The sequence below is a fragment of the Corvus kubaryi genome, unplaced genomic scaffold (assembly GCF_017639235.1).
Source record: "Corvus kubaryi isolate FWS band 111438036 unplaced genomic scaffold, C.kubaryi_AGA036_p1.0 72, whole genome shotgun sequence".
Lineage (NCBI taxonomy): Eukaryota > Metazoa > Chordata > Aves > Passeriformes > Corvidae > Corvus > Corvus kubaryi.
The window spans coordinates 2,384,530-2,400,126 of NW_024582060.1; the positions used below are offsets into that span (position 1 = coordinate 2,384,530).

Here is a 15,597-nt window from a genome sequence, read left to right on the forward strand (position 1 = left end):
GTAATCAGTTGATCAGTATGTAAGTAAATATAATGATGAGATGATCTATAGGAGATTGAAGAAATAATGAGGTAAATAAGGTAAATTCCTTTGTGGTGCACTTTGTGCTCCTTTTAAGGACGAAGCGCAAGATAATTGTCTCACCTTTTCTTTGGGTGTGTCATCCAGAGATTTCTTGAGTATGAGCCAAATAGATTAATTTGATATAAGCTTTTTAGTTATTGGTGTCCCTTGACTTTGATATTTTGCAGACTATATGGTATGAAACAGTATAAAAGTGTATCAGCAGGTGGATTAAAACATTCCTCTTGTTCAAATAATGTCTCGTTGTTAGCATTTGCTCATTCATGGTGTTTCACTGGATAGATCATAGAATCATAGAGTGGCGTGCATTGGAAAATGTCTGAAATATATTAGTGAGTTTTGTTTCAATAAGAAATTCTTGAAGATATTTGGCAAAATGAATTTGTTTCTTAAAAGTTTTATTAAGCACTGTGCTTAGGACTAGAGATTAAAAACAGCCCATGAAAGAAAAACATGTCCTTCGTCAGGAATATGTGTGTGTGTGTGTTTTGGCTCTGCCTCAACAAACGTGTGCCTAACTTAAAGAAGGTGAGTAATCTTGTTTGGTTGGTGAGGCGAACTTGCTTAAGTACCCTGTGAATGAGAGCACTTAGGAACGACTTGGTGTGAAGGTATCACAGGAAACAGGGCTAAGTGAAAGCCTTAGAAAGAAAACAAGATGTTCTTCTGATTAAGACTAATGTCCACCTTCAGAGCATTATCTGCAGAACATCTCAGCAGTCGGGAAGTTACACAACTTGAAGCTGTTTAACTGTACTACAATGTACCTGAATTTATATTTTCTTCTTTGTACGTAAATGGTGCGGCGTTTTTTGGTTTTTTCACAGCTACAGGAAGTTAAGCGGAGCTCCTACTTGAAAGACCTGATCACCTCATGTAGCTACATGACTCCTGAATGGCATGACAGTCCTTGGATTTTATTGGGGATTGGAGTAGGCTTGCATTTTATTGATGGAAGGATAGATCTGGATTTTCTCTGGGTTAGAATGTGCAACTGCCATTGACTTTATGGGAATTTTATTAAAGCTGAGATAGTCCTGTAACCTGGATTTATGCATTGCACAAAGAGAACCTGCATTCTTTTCACCAGATCTGCCGGATTTGGCAAACCTCAGGAAAAAGTGGATTCCTCAGTATTTACTATGATACAGTGTTGGGAAGGTCCAGAACAGAGTTTCCTGGAGGAACTGCCATCTGAGATGGACACAGCAGTGCTCTTGGGGCAACAAAGATGTTTGTTTTTTTTGTAAAACAACAGGGTGCCAGTTGTGTTCAGCCCATGGTGTGGAGCACAGTGCTGCATGTGTGGAGGAGACTGATGCCCTCTTCATTCCATCACACACTACCTTCAGAAACCTCGACTGGCAGGCAGTATAAAATTGAAACAAACACCTCAAAATTCTCTAAAATAAGCAACATCCCTGCCCCTGACACTACTGCTTCTGGATTTAGAAGTAACGGTGTAAAATTGCACTGTCACTTGCAAAAGCATGTTTTTTTCAGCGTTTAGTCAAATCTCTTGCTCAAGACAATGAGTCTAATGAATACTCTTAAGCCCACCTGCTGATTGTGTTGATTAGGTGGGAAGGTAAACTCTATTTGTCTAATTAAAAGCTGATTGTGAAGCCAGCTTGTTTTTGGTATCTTTATCTGGTTTAACAGAGAAAGTAAATTTTTCTGCACCTTGTAATTCCAGCCTTTTGTCTTCTGAGTGTATGAAAATTTGACAGTTTTGTCTTTTTTACTGCCTCTGAACATGGAAGTGGATAGGAGTCATCAGAGCCTCTGAGCAGCTTTCCCAGCTGGCTTAGGTTACTCCAAATTGCAGATCTGAGTCTATTCTCCCAAGAACTCCCTCCAGTTCTCCCTGAGGCATCACTCAGAGGCAATTTTTTCTCACCACATGCTGTCTAAGTTACCATTTATTCCAGCTATTGCTCGAAGGTGGCTGTTCTATCACTGTTGCAGTCAAAGTACCTGTCCAGGCAGACAAACAACCTGTCACTGAAAGCTGTGTAAATGCAATCCAGCAGCCATGCTCAAACAGCCGAAGGTTTTTGCATCTTTGACTGGAGGCAGCCAGCAATCAGGAAGCTCTTCTGGTCCACAGCCAAAAGAAATAGGGAATTCCCTCAGATTTTTTTTTCTGAAGCAATTAATGGGGGCGTAATCAGGTTCGGCTCCATATTAATCGGTGCAGTTTGGATATTACAATTCTCAGTTCTGTGGCTGATGCTTCCCAGGCTGTTCTCAGGATTGCATTACACTGTGGTTGGGTTACAGTCATGGCAGCAGGATCAGGTGAAAGGAGCAGTTTTTCTTGCAAGTGGAAGCCACTCTTTTCCCTGAGTGGGACTTGAGATGCATAGAGTGGTCTGCCCTTCCTTGCTTGGGAGTTTCTTCCTCGCAGAGGAGTCACTGGAAAAAGAAAAGGAGCAGCAAATCAGTTTAGTCAGTGGTGCAACAGCATCTAGCAACTGCAGCAAGGATCAAGACCTGTTTTGCTTTCTAGATCATCCTAACTGTAAAGTTTTTCTGCCTTTGGTGCCCTCTTCATCCCCCCCGTGTAAACACTTTTATCTTTCCAGTGCCTGTGAGAACCATTGGGTTACTCAAAGAATCCCTTGGGAGCTGAAGAGGCAGCATCTTCCAGGCTCAGGGCCGTCATATCTGGTGAGATATATGCTGTTTATGCTGCCTTTTTTTTTTTTTTCTGGAGCTATGTTTTGTTCAGTTGAGACAATTGCTATCATGAGCTGCACTTTAGTGTTAGCTTAGTTTCCTTTGAAGCTCAGAGTCTGGTATGGAAGACCCAGAGTCTTTGGGTTAGTGATCAGCCTGCTTTGGAAGACACTTTGTGGTAGTCCTTGATCAAACTGACTGCCAGAAATTACTTGTACATTTGGGAATCTTCCACCTTGATTTTTCCCTTTTTTTTCATGCTAAGGTTTATAAGTAAGTATGGGCATGGTAATTCAACACTCTAAAACACTGAGAAATTTTTCCATGTTGTGGCTCCATATTAATCTCCTGGTTCCTGGAAATTACCCGAGTGGGAAGGGGGTGTTTTTCCCTTGGGAAGGCCTAACTCTTGTGTCTTTGTCATTAACCCTACATGTGGCCATCTTTGCACGCACAGGGTACAGACTGAGGTAATGAGGTCAGCTCAACAGCCACACCAGGCTTTCTCCTGGTGAGAGGTTATGAATATGGAGACCATTATATGTCATTAAGATAATAATGCTGCTGAATATGTCAGTGAAGTCAATGACTGTTCCCCAGGTGTTCTGGTTTTAGTTTGATAGGGACATGTAAAAAAACGTTCTGCTTGCCAGGTGGGAGGAAATTTGCCTTTCAAAAGATTGTTGCTTCAGCACTTGATAGGAGTCTTGCTAAGAAATGATGATTGTAATAATAAATGTTCCCAGGTTGTACTTATTTTATAATTGCTGTTTAGCCCAAATTGCTCTGAGGAAACTCCATCATTCTGACTGCACAGGTGGAGGTTATGATGTCATGCCTAGCAAATTCACTGATTCAAAAGGATGCAGCATGTATATAAAATACTACTGCAATGCAGAGTTTTAGCAGTGAAAACTAAGGAAAACAGAAAGGATTCAAAATTTAAGTGAAGAAGCCAACCTTGATGAGGAGGTGAGGAAAGGACTTGCCTTGAATGGTTTCCCTGCTTGTTGAACACCTCTCTGGAGTGACTGTCACTTTCAGGGGCTGTGTCTTGCATGATCTGATCTGATGTTGACTTTTCCTATAAGGGGAAGGTTTGTAAGCATCCCAAGAAGTTACGGCCATACACGTGGTAGGGCTGGTGGCTGTTGTGTCTGCATTCACTTTTAGTGAGTTTCTGTCTCTGAGTTCACTGTCTCTGACTTCTGTTGCCTCAGTACCGTTTTTCTTGTTCACCTTTTCTGATGACTGGTGTTCACAGGCAGATTCAAGTAGCCAAGCAGAGCAAAGTCCTGAGCACATACTGAGTTCCTGTGGTCAGCTGGACCCTGACTGCTCCTCTGGCCTCTGGCTATCCCAGATTGTGTCAGGAGATGAGGGAAAGAAGAGCCAGGGTGAGCTGGGCTGAAGCCAGGAGAATAGAAACCTAAAAGTGAATTCGTTGGGCAATATTGGCTCCCAAACACAGTTTTTTTATTTGCACATAGATCTATAAAGGCTCCAGTTTCAGTCCTTGGGAATAATTGAACCTTAAGCAGTAATAAACAGTGCAATATTCAATTAGTGAGCTGTCCTGAGAAAGGCATGACAAAGTAAATTGGGGGGTTTTTTTGAGGCTGTTAACTATGCTGACAGAGAGTTGGTTAATTCTTGAAGGATAATGTTTTGGGCAAAGTCCCAGCCTCCAAATGCCTGCAGGCAGACTTGTCCATATTTGTGGTATATTTGGGGTCTAGTGTTCCTCCTTTGGGCCATATATTTTAAGAGGGAATTTTAATGGAAGGAAACATTGCTGCAGAGCAACAGCCTTCTCTGAAACACTTTCCAGAGAAATTTTAAGGCCAAAGGTCTTGTTTTTTCAGGGCAAAAGATGTGAATCCTCTAACATTTACTTAGTTATAAATAGCCATGGGCAAGGCTCTAAGGATGGATTCCTGAGAGATTGTATCAGGGGTAGTTATTCCCCAAACTAAGCAAAGGTAGTGGTTGTCTTTTAATTGTCATGTTGTCTTTGGTACAGAGAACACCATTATTAAACAGATAGAAAATAATTATAATAAATTTGAGGTTTTCACTCCTCTCAGGCTCAGGTGCTTCTTATTTCTCTCCAGTCCCAACAAGAACAAAAATGTGTCTTATTTCTGGGAAGAGATGGCAGTTTAATGCTGGAGGGGAACGTTCATGCTAAATGTTTTGGTTCTCCAGCCATGGCATCAGTGAGGTGGCAGGAGAAAGTGCAACCCCATGGGGAAAGAACTTAGCTGGGGTGCACGAGGTGCTGCTCTTGACCAGCTGGGCTTGGGCAGGGAACTGCATTTCATTTACCCACACCTCTCTTCCCCCACCTGTAAATCGGAGGGAGGATTATGACTTTCCTTCGAGGGATGCTGTTTGAAAATGTTCTGTTACTTTCCACTGCAAACTAAATCTGCTGGTCTCATCACTAATAAATAGGCGAGTGTTATCTAATTCCCTTAACAGGCTAGCTTGCCTCCTGCTGTGAAATTCAGCCTCTCCCAGTGTAGGTCTCACAAAGCTCAGCATGCAATTTATGCATCACCCAAGAGTTAACATGAAACCCAGCTGAGACAGAAGCCTTGCTAAAGAGCCTGAAGGCCAGAGCCTCTCTAAGTGCTGTGACATTTCCAAACAGAAGCACAGCATTAGAGGTGTCTTTACAGACTCAGGAGTCTGCTGGACCACTGGGCAGTCCTGGTGTATGTCAGGCATCTGCACCATCCATATGCATCCCCAGGAAAATAACTCCTGGCTGTAAAATCCTAAAAAATAAGAAAATGCACAGCATTATGTCTTGAAAAAGGAATGCAGTTTCTGATTTGCTTTCTAATTTTCTGTATCAAGAGTAAATGTACAGTAACTGAACTGACTGGAAAATGTTTGGTAATAAATACATTAGCTGAGACCTCAAATAGCAAGAGAAAGTATTTTTCAAACACTGATGTGCTTTTGTGTAGATGTGTTTTTTTTGTTAGTACATACTAGAGAAGAAAAAGTAAAGCTGACTTCTAGTAGGTATTAGGTATCATACCAATATCTTGCAGTGTAGCATTTATTTCTACTGATGTAAGACAGGTATTGAACTGTAAAAAGTTGTAGCCAGACTGTGTAAGATACTTGAAACTTTAGAGAACTGAAGAGATTTCCCACTGTAACCTCTCGTATGCTATCTGTACCCCTAAAAATTACAATTAATACCCAGTACTCAAAAAAAAAAAAAAAGACACAGGGATTAAATGACAGAATTGCTGCTTTTTTTGGTGGCTGTTGGTACTATCATATATGCTAAAGCATTCCGACCAGGGGCATGTGGCTGCAATGGAATTTGATGTACAATCAGTTTTAGGGAACAGCCTGTGCCTTGTTAATATAATCCATAAAAGGCTTCCAAACCTCCTGAAACCAGTCCCTTCTGTTTCCAAGTCTGCATATGATCTCATAGGAAATGATCTGGGAGAGGCCAGCTAATCCTTTTGCATAATCAAGGTAGCATTGCTCTTTTAAGGCCTAAAGTGAGGAGTTTCAGTGATATAAGCTCAATGATCCCCTTTTCTTCTGTTGACAAATCTCTATTATCAGGCCTTGCAATGATTTTGGTGGCATTTCAAAAAAGAGTAAGTGGGAAGGCTGAAGTGTGATTTGAAGACTGACCTTGATAATGTGATTAATTTACTTTGTCACCCTTTGTCTTGGCTATTTCAAAAATCCTAAACCACTTGCTGCCCAGTGAAATTTGGAAGACTGAAATGCAAGTACTTAACACAAGTGGGCAAGGTTGGTTTATTTTGCAGTGGGCTCAGAGGCAGGTAAGCAGCCTGCACCTTGCCAAGTTTCATAAAAGGCAGTAATAGCAAAAGAGTGAGGAAAACACCTGCCCTTTATATAGGTTTGGGATTGTAAAACCTCTCCTATGTGCATTAGCAGTAGAGAAAGTAAGTGTGTTCTTGTGCTGGAGCCCTTGAAAACCTCTCTATTTACACAAACCCAGAGTGCCTCATACAGTGCATGTTCTTTTATATCCTCGGGATACCCAGGATTTCCTTAATATATTTATCCCAAGAAGGGAAACACTCCAATGAGCTGCTGTCTCTGAAAGCCTTGTACGGCAGCGAGCGTCAACCTCCCCTGGCAGGGCAGGGAGAACAAAAGGCTCTGGGCTTTGTAACGCTGCACAAGTACAATTATGGACTACTTCATGTGAATAGGCAGCCACTGCACCAGGCTGAAATTACAGTGAGCCTAAGCAGAGGGCTCTGTGGCACTCTGCTCACTGCAGAGTTGTTAAATTTGGCACTCTGCTCTGGGCTCCAGTCAAACATTTTCTTAACCATATTAGGATACGTGGAAATTGGCCAGCCAGCAATAGGCCTTCGATGTACTTATTGCTTGTGCTCATATTTTATACAGTAGACAGGCACTGCTTCTCTTAAAAACGAGCAGGTTTAATAGAGTAAGACAAACAGAACCCTTTAAACATTGTCCTCAAAGTAGGGTAAAAAAAGAGCATTTCCCAAGACAAAGGACATTGTTATAACAAAGGTTGTGGTTCCCTTGTGCTTTTCATCCGTAGATATTGATCATCCTGTAAATCAGATCCCAGTATTTCTATATTGTGCTGTTACTCAGGTGAAAACAGAGTGAAGTGAGCCTGGCTGGCTCTGACATGAGCATTCCCGCTCCCTTTGCTGGCTCATCCAAGGCATGGCAGTCCCAGTAGAGAGGGAAGGCAGAACACTGGATTGGTGACTCTCAAGATTTGCTTGAGTTTGGCTTACGGAGCAAAACTACCTGGGGGTGGTGCAAGAACAATGGGCCTGGCCTGTGTTGCTTCAGAGGTAAGGATGTCTGAAACTTCCCCAACAAGGGATAGAATATTCTGCTGGAGAAATTCCAAAACAGAAAGTCTCCAATCTTTAACTGACAACTTCTTGTTCTTAAGGGATGAGAATTTGGGAAGCAGTAGTGTTGGTTAAGCATATTATCAGGTCTACCCTGTACTCTGGCAGATTTTGTTATTAAAATTACTTTTTTTCATCAGTTAATGTTTTTATAATTTTTAATTTACTGCTGGTCCCTGTAGCTGTAAACCTTTTTTTTTCACTAAAATGGTTCTCTGTCCTTGCTAATGTTGTTCTAACACTTGCAGATAGTTGTCACATCCCCTACTTAAAGCTTAGTTGATGCATCTGTAGCTCTTTTAATATCTTAGTAAGTCAGGCCCTCTCTGCTTGCTTAACACTTTTATGGCTCTCTGGGTTGTTATTGTCATTCAGGAAATGAGTTCTCCAGAGCTGAGTGCAGTATTCCAGGTGTGATCACCACAGAGCTGTATTAGGGATATCACCTTTCTGCCTTCTGTGTTTCACTTAGTGTTGCATGGACTCTGCTACCATATCAAGCATTATTTGATGCCTACTGCAAAAAAACCAAGGCCAAATTTAATTTTTGATCACAAATTTTGGTGACATTTTTCAAAGATGCAGAAGTAGCTGAATCTGTGCCTGTGGCTTGTAGCTCAAGGCAGCACCGTGCTGCCAGGAGGGCTGGAATCATCACATCATCTCATCAGCTTTTTGCTGATGGTGTGTATGAACTTACACAAGTCCTTTGACTACTTGACCCTCATGGCTGTGTTAGTGGATAATTACACTGTAGTAGCTGCATTTGGTAAGGCTGTGAGGGTTGGTTCAAGTTTGTGCATGATCTGGAAGACATAAAGAAGTGGAAATGTAAAATATTTGGGCAAATGGCTGCAGAAAACCACATTACATGACCTGTAAGCCTATGCTGTCCAGGCTTGTGGAAGTTGAGGAGGGCCATCAATAAAAATCCTGTTTCTGTATAATGGTTTATTTGCTAAAAGAAGAGGGGAACTAAACCAAATGAAAATAATGAACTTTTTATTGAGGGTAACCTCTCCAAAGTTCACTAGAGACCCACTGAGAATATGGTTTTAACATGTCCAAGTTTGCTTTGTTGTTTTACCCAGCTGCTGATTTTTAATTTGAGAGACCAGCACAAGCAAGAATACATTTGGTTGAGAGTCTTGGAAAAGGAAGTAAGCCTGTCTTTTATTTAGGCATGTTTATATCAGCACAGAATGAATGCAAAAAATGTAGCAGAGCTAGGAGTGGGGCATGGAGAGAATAAAGTATTGTTTTTGCATATATTCTGAACTCATGTAAATTATGACACATCACAAATGATTCTTCTGAACCCAGGCTGGTGAATCCCCTCACTGGCGCAGTGTATGGATTTATCAGGTTAAAAAACCCTGCATTTGCTGCGTGAAGCAGCTGGAGGCAGACTTTTCCACCTCTACCCATCATTTTTAAGATACAAATCTGGTGAAGTTTTCAGCACAGTAACATTCAGTTGATGATAATTTGTGAGGACCTGGTCTTTATTAGTGTTATATACCTGGTGAGGGGGTCTGAGTATTGTAACATACCTGAAATCCAGGCTCATTCATGGGCAGTCTTCTTAACCAGGTCCAGTACTGCTTATGTGAGCTGGGAAATTTGCAGTGGTGGTCCCTGAGGTTTACAAAGCCATGCATGATTTACAGTTTTAGTAAGCAAAGTTTATATTTGGAGGTGAATTCTCTGAGGTGGCTGAGGATAAACAGTTGAAAAAAAGCTTTCTTAGTGATAGTTGAATTTTCCACTGCACATAGCTGCTTGTAGAATTTGGTGTTTGGAAGGTTAGAAACCCACTTGTGTGAAAGTTGCTGCCCAAGTAAAGGCTTTTCTGCAGACTGGAGCCATGGATGAGGACTGAAAGGTGCATGAAATGTTTAAAAATTGTAAGGAGGGTATGCAAGGATGCATGAGCTCTTGGGGTAGGAGGGAGGGGATTTCGGGGGATTGATTTTCATGCTCACATCACACTAAAACAAAATGAATGGAAATGCAGCCTCAGTACTGAATCCACTTAAGGGAAATGAAGAAGGAAACATTTCTGTTGGTTTCCATTTTAGATCCATTACAGAAAGGAGCTCTGCTGTAGGGCTGTAGTTCAATTCAAGAAGCATTTCTATGGAATTTTGGCATTAGGGGGACTTCCCAAGAACAGCTACTGTCCAGAAGATATTCCAGCTCAAATCTTCTGAGAGCAGTTTGAAACGTTGGCACAATTTCATCTGAAGTCTGATCCAACTTGAACTGTGAGAGGAACATAGGAGGCTCTGATTTGGATCTAAATGGCTCCTCTCTACACTGTCCAACTTGCACATAAAATGTGCAAACAGAAGAACATCCCAACCAAGCAAACCCCCAAATGACCCCTTATAAAGGATATGAAAAAAAAAAAAAGGTTGTACAGAACTTGTATTTGATTGGACTAAGACATATTTTGAACCATGGATAGGAGCAGAGGACGGCATCTCCTCAGCAGTGAGAGGGGAGGTTGTGGCAGGGGAGACATGGCACAGAAACAGAAGTGACCCACGCTGCACTTGTGGGAAGTGGAGCCTCTGTTTGGGATGGCTTTGAGCAGCCTTAGCAGAAATTCTTTCTGCCACAACTAATTCACTTATTACTGAATTACTTATTATGTGCATGTGGACCTTTGCTGGGTTTAATCCTAAACCACCAGTGTAGGAACCCAGAGTGCTGAGAATATTTCTCTGCCTGTTTTTAAGGGTTCTTACCCCCCTGAACAACACTGGTTTAGCCTCAACCCTTGGAAAAAATTACCAACGATCAGACAAGAACTAGAAAATAGTGGTGGGAATTAGGTGATAGACTACTATGTAAGATTGTCACAGGGTGAAAAATTTAGAGGTTTTGGGCTTCTCTTTGTAGTAAATAGATAAGAGTAAAAAGTATCAAAATGGAGGATTGTTGTTGTTCTCTAAACCTTCTTCTCCTTCTTCTACTACTCCATGTTCTGCAGTAAAAGTAGTTTGGAATGATTGGATAGAGAATTCCGCAGTTCCTGCCCGTGTTACTGAATAATTGGTAGGAAAGTGAAAATAATGTACCTTTTTAGTAACTATTGGTTAAATTATCTTTAAAAGGCTGTGTAAATCTTGATAATTAGAGACTCCTCTCCTGCTTTCTGTGCTCTGTGCTGTACCTGGGTCAGGCTGGTGGCTCTGTTCCTCTGATAAGACTTAATAAACAGCTATCCAGCAGCATTGAAACTCCAGGAAAAGTCTTGGTTTATCTTCGAAACTCCTTGCAAGGACTTTTAGAAAATTCTCTCCCATCAGGAGGGACTTGATTTATGGCATGGTTTGGTGTCACACCAGGACTGGGTTGAGCTCTGTGAGCAGATACAGGAATATTCAGCAAGATGCCTTGGTTTTTTTGTAGCTCAGTTTTCCCACTTGGAATAACCTGACCTGACATATCCAGATTAGGTTCTGTTCCGTTCTGTGTTTGGTTATGCCAGAGGTGTATTTGCATGTCAGTGACACTGTACAACCGATCGTGTGAATATTCAGTGAAATGCAATTCCTGCCTGAAGTGTTTCCAACTCACCCAAAAATAGGCCTGTGCAGAGAGGGAGCAGAGATGTGGACTCACTTTTCCAGAGGTCTTAGATTCTGTTTAGGAGAGGGCTGGGTTTGGAGCCTGGTGTCCAGAAAAGGCTTCCAGTGGCTGACTTGCTAAAGCATGTTATGGTCTAAATAATAATGGCATTGCTACAGGGAAAAGAGTCCTGATTTGAGCAAAGGGGGTCTCAGACCCTTGTAGATGGTTGCTTTGAAGGCCAGGTGACTTTGCTAAAGGAGTCACCTCTATGACTATGTGTGGGTCATAGTTTATGACTGAGTGTGGCTGTGACAGCAGGAAGGAATGGGCTGGCTGGGCTCACAGAGAATCCAAACTCAGAAAATCCAAGCTCAAGAATGAGTCTGGATGAGCTGGCTACAGCTTGGACCCAGACTTCAAAGCCTTCAATGGACTTCTAAATAACCCAATAGGAGATTTTTCGATTCGATTCTTTTTTCCTAGACATGAGACAGCAGTATGAAGCTGAGATCTGTGTGTGTTCTGGGTCTTGCCTCCTATTTTATGCGTATAAAAGGCAGATGTTTTGAAGCACTGATAAATTATAGTCCACCTGTGTTGCCCTTGGGATGGAATAATGGTGTTGCTTTGGATGTCTTTTTTTTCTATGTGCCTCCTTCCATAACCCTGTGGCATGTAGCAGGGTGAGCTCAAGAGTTAGTACTCCATTTACTTGTGTTTTGGGGAGAAAAGTCTCCCTATTGCTATTTTCCCTTCCCCACTCCCCATCCCCTATCCTATTTATTTCAGAATTTTAATCATCCTAAGAATTTGGTTAAGTAGCTTGGATATAAAAAAAGATTGTTTCGTGACTCTTAATAATGTGTAGATGTGCACGTGAAGTTAAAAGTTAAGTGCATGTCATGCTCCAGACTGTAAGCTGAATGCTGAGGGATACAGAAAAAGAATTTCTCCTGTTTTTATCCTGCTTGTTATTGCATGATTTGATAGGTAAATTGTGGATTAGTTTCATCTCCTTACAAATATCTTATAGCCACTCTTGGAGGCAGGCTGCTGATGCTGGTAGAGTGGCAGCTATAGCTGATATCAACTCGTGCTATGCTGGTGATCCAAACAAGATCAGAGCTGTGGAATAATAGGAAAAGGAATTTTATAAGCAAATTAAATACGTGGGGAAGTTCAAGTGGAAACAGTAGTGGTTAAGGGGAGAATTTCAAGGACAGGAAATAGGTACGCAGTGAAAGTCAAAGCTGGTAACTGTCCACTGTATTTCTTTAAATGTTCATGTTCAGATTCCTATTTTTTAAGGAAAAGAAATTGAATTAATGGACTTTAGAACTGTATGCTTGGCAAAAAACCTCCCTGCATCTTGAATTCATTATACTTATACAGCCATCCCAAACTGGCTTTAGATTGGGGTTTTGTATGTTGGTTTGATTGTTATCTATGGTTAACAGTGTCCATAGTCAATGTATCTTGGGTTTTGGTTTTGTTACATCTGCCATCGATTTTTGATACCTTCTGGCTATGAGGATTTGCTGCCTTGCCAGTTGAATCCTTAGGAACCTCTGTCTGCAAGTGCTTCTTGGGAGAAGGCAATGACCATGCACTTCCTCCTCCATCCTGTGGTCTTGTGAGGAGCTCCAGCTTCCTGCTGTTCTTGCTGAAGACACACAAGTAGCACTTAGGCTGAAACTGGCAGGTAGTATTAAAAAATATATTAAATAATATAGAAGATAGACTGGAAAAATGTCAGCAGCTGATCAGGTTCATTCTATTGGCCCAAAGCGGAGGTTACTGTTTAAAGTGAGTTTTGAGTGGTGTATTTTGTTCTGGAAGTGTCCCATGCAGAGGTTTGCAGTTTGCCTCACTTGACCTGTAACAGTGCTTCATTATCTTTCCATTTACACGTTTTCCCAAGGGTCTAAATTAGTAGGGAAGTTGCTGGTGTCAAGGGAGAAAATCAGTCTCTGTTGCTCCACTTTAAGCACATTACATCTTCTCCTGCCCTCAGGGGACATGAAGGGTTTATCATTCTCTGATATATGTGTGAGAATTATTGGTTTTTAGGCTTGGCAAGCCCGACCCTTCCAAATTCTCCATGGACACCATGTTTCCTAGAGCTCTGAAAACTTTCATTGCTCTCTTCCAGCTGTTCCCCTGTTTCCTGAGGCAATGTATACCTGTGGATATACTCAGGTTTCCAGCCAGGAACTGACCAGTACCCAGGAGGGAAGGAGTGCTGTTTGTAGCTGATGTTTCCAAACATATGACATTGTTCCTACAGTGTGATTTGCCACCAGCCCTGGGTTTTAGTTTTTTGACTCCTTTTTTTTTGATCTGTCAATTACTGCCTCAGTAAAAGATTCTCTAGTGTTTGTGAAAGCAATTATGTATTTTTGGAGAGATTTAACCCACGAATTGGGAATACTCACTGAAAATGGCCTGATTTTGCATGTTCTGGTTACTTGTCCCTTCACTTGCAATTCTTAACTTTCATGGGGTTTTTAAGCTATTAATAGCAAAAGATGTGTCAATGAATATTGTCAGTGATCTATCTGCTCAATGGCTTGGGCTGCCTGGTATATTCAGCCACATTCTGGCTTCACAGGATAGATCAGGCTAAAAAAACAAAATACACTGAAACAGGGAGGCGAGCCCTAGAGCAATGAGGGGAATGAAAATGCATGTGTGAAATGCTTCAGTGAGGTTCTTGCAAGTGCTTAGAACAGCAATTAGAGAAACACTTTGTGAGAGCAGGATGCATCTGGAGCCAAGTTTCTTCAACACCTATGGGTGTGCTTCGTATTAATTTTTAATATCTGGTTTTAGAAATCTTGAGAAAGTAGAGGTAATGCCATGACAGAAGAACAAACGTATTTTGTTGAAAGTAGAGTGAGTCCTGTGGAAGATATCATGTTATTAAAGTGGAAGCCACCTCCTTCCATGTAAGAGGAACAGCTTAAAGCGAGGTGCTTGCTCCTCCAATCCTCCTTGCTACACCATGACTTAAAGACTTTGGAGTCTTTGAAGTAAATTTGTTGTAGTAGCAGGAGAATCCTGATCACCTCCAGCCTGGCTTCCCAGAGGCTTCCTAAATGCTCAGATGGTTGTTAATGAGGAGGACAGGTCTTATAAATTCCCTAAAGAAGTAAATTGAGAAGGTGTACATTGGTGTAGCAAAGAGATGGTCAGTTCCTAGCAGCCGTTTTCTATGGTTTGAGTATGCTGAATTCAGAACAGCAGACCTAGAGGGAAAGGTTCATCACTGTTCTTTAATGCTACTGAGCTGTTCATTCAATTCAAGCCAGCTTTTTTCTACTTTGTAAAACAGAGGGGGAATGAAAAAGAGTGTCTGTCAGCGTAACTATGCAGTAGAGAAAACAGCTGTGGAAATACAAGGCCTAGGAAATATAAGATTGGACTTGTTACTGTAATGAAGCATAATGGTAGGAATTCACAATGTATCTGTTATTATAATGAAGCAGAGAAAAAGCTCTAATCCTCTGAAGAAGACAAGGAGTTTTTTTATTATTCGCCCAGGTGTGGGTGTGATGGATGGGGCCAGATATCAGTGGTGTAACTGATACCAGTTCTGTGTGGGTAAAGCTGAACCTGGCCAATATTCTCAGCAGAGCCTTCCTAAAGGGGTGAGCTTTATTGTGTTGGTGACTACCCAGCCACAGCACTCACCTTCAGAAATATCCAAGCTTACCTCTTAGGGTGATAACTGATACGCTGTAGATTTTCACAGTGCTAGGAGAAGGAAATACCTGCTGTTTCAAACTTTCCCGTGCACTGCACGTTTTTAAGCTCACCACCTTGTCTTCCTTTTGAAACTGCGGAAAGTTTTCTGGTACTGTGGTGAATATGTAGACCTTAGCTGGCTGCTAGGTATTGTTTATAAAATTCTGTTTGTGTATTTACAGAAGGGTAATTGAAATCCATGGAAACATGAAATAGACTTTCAAGTATGTTTTGAGCCAGGATCTGAATTACAATAAACATATTGATAAGTCACTTGTGCAAAGGTAGATATTTGTTTTCCTCTTCACAATGAAACAGAAGTGTAAACACTGAGAATTTGCTTAGTAATGTAATATCTTATTTTTGTAGATTTGTGAAAAAAACAAGTGTTTTCCTTTTGCCTCCCCACCCATTCCTCTGGGGCATTGTTAGAATCTGTCTGATCTGATGCAAACCTAGGGAACTGAAACAATTTTTTATGGATTAAAAAGAAAAAAAAAAAAATTGGGTTTGGTCATTTCCCCAAGGCCTCAGGAATGTTAGTGATGTCACTTTTCTTTCCTCAGAGTTGCCTTTAAGAGTT

General features: G+C 41.3%; 1 protein-coding gene across 5 annotated transcripts in view; it reads left to right on the forward strand.

Moving 5' to 3' along the window:
• The window catches only part of CALD1 (caldesmon 1), a 177,314-nt gene that overhangs the window by 34,809 nt on the left and 126,908 nt on the right, over nucleotides 1-15,597 (forward strand). For 4 of the 5 annotated variants that reach the window (XM_042050136.1, XM_042050140.1, XM_042050142.1 and 1 more), the window contains exon 2: nucleotides 2,673-2,757. The exons of the other annotated variant lie outside the window; for it this stretch is intronic. The gene's annotated coding sequence lies outside the window, so the exon portion shown is untranslated. The remainder of the gene's footprint in view (nucleotides 1-2,672; nucleotides 2,758-15,597) is intronic. 5 annotated transcript variants of the gene reach the window in all.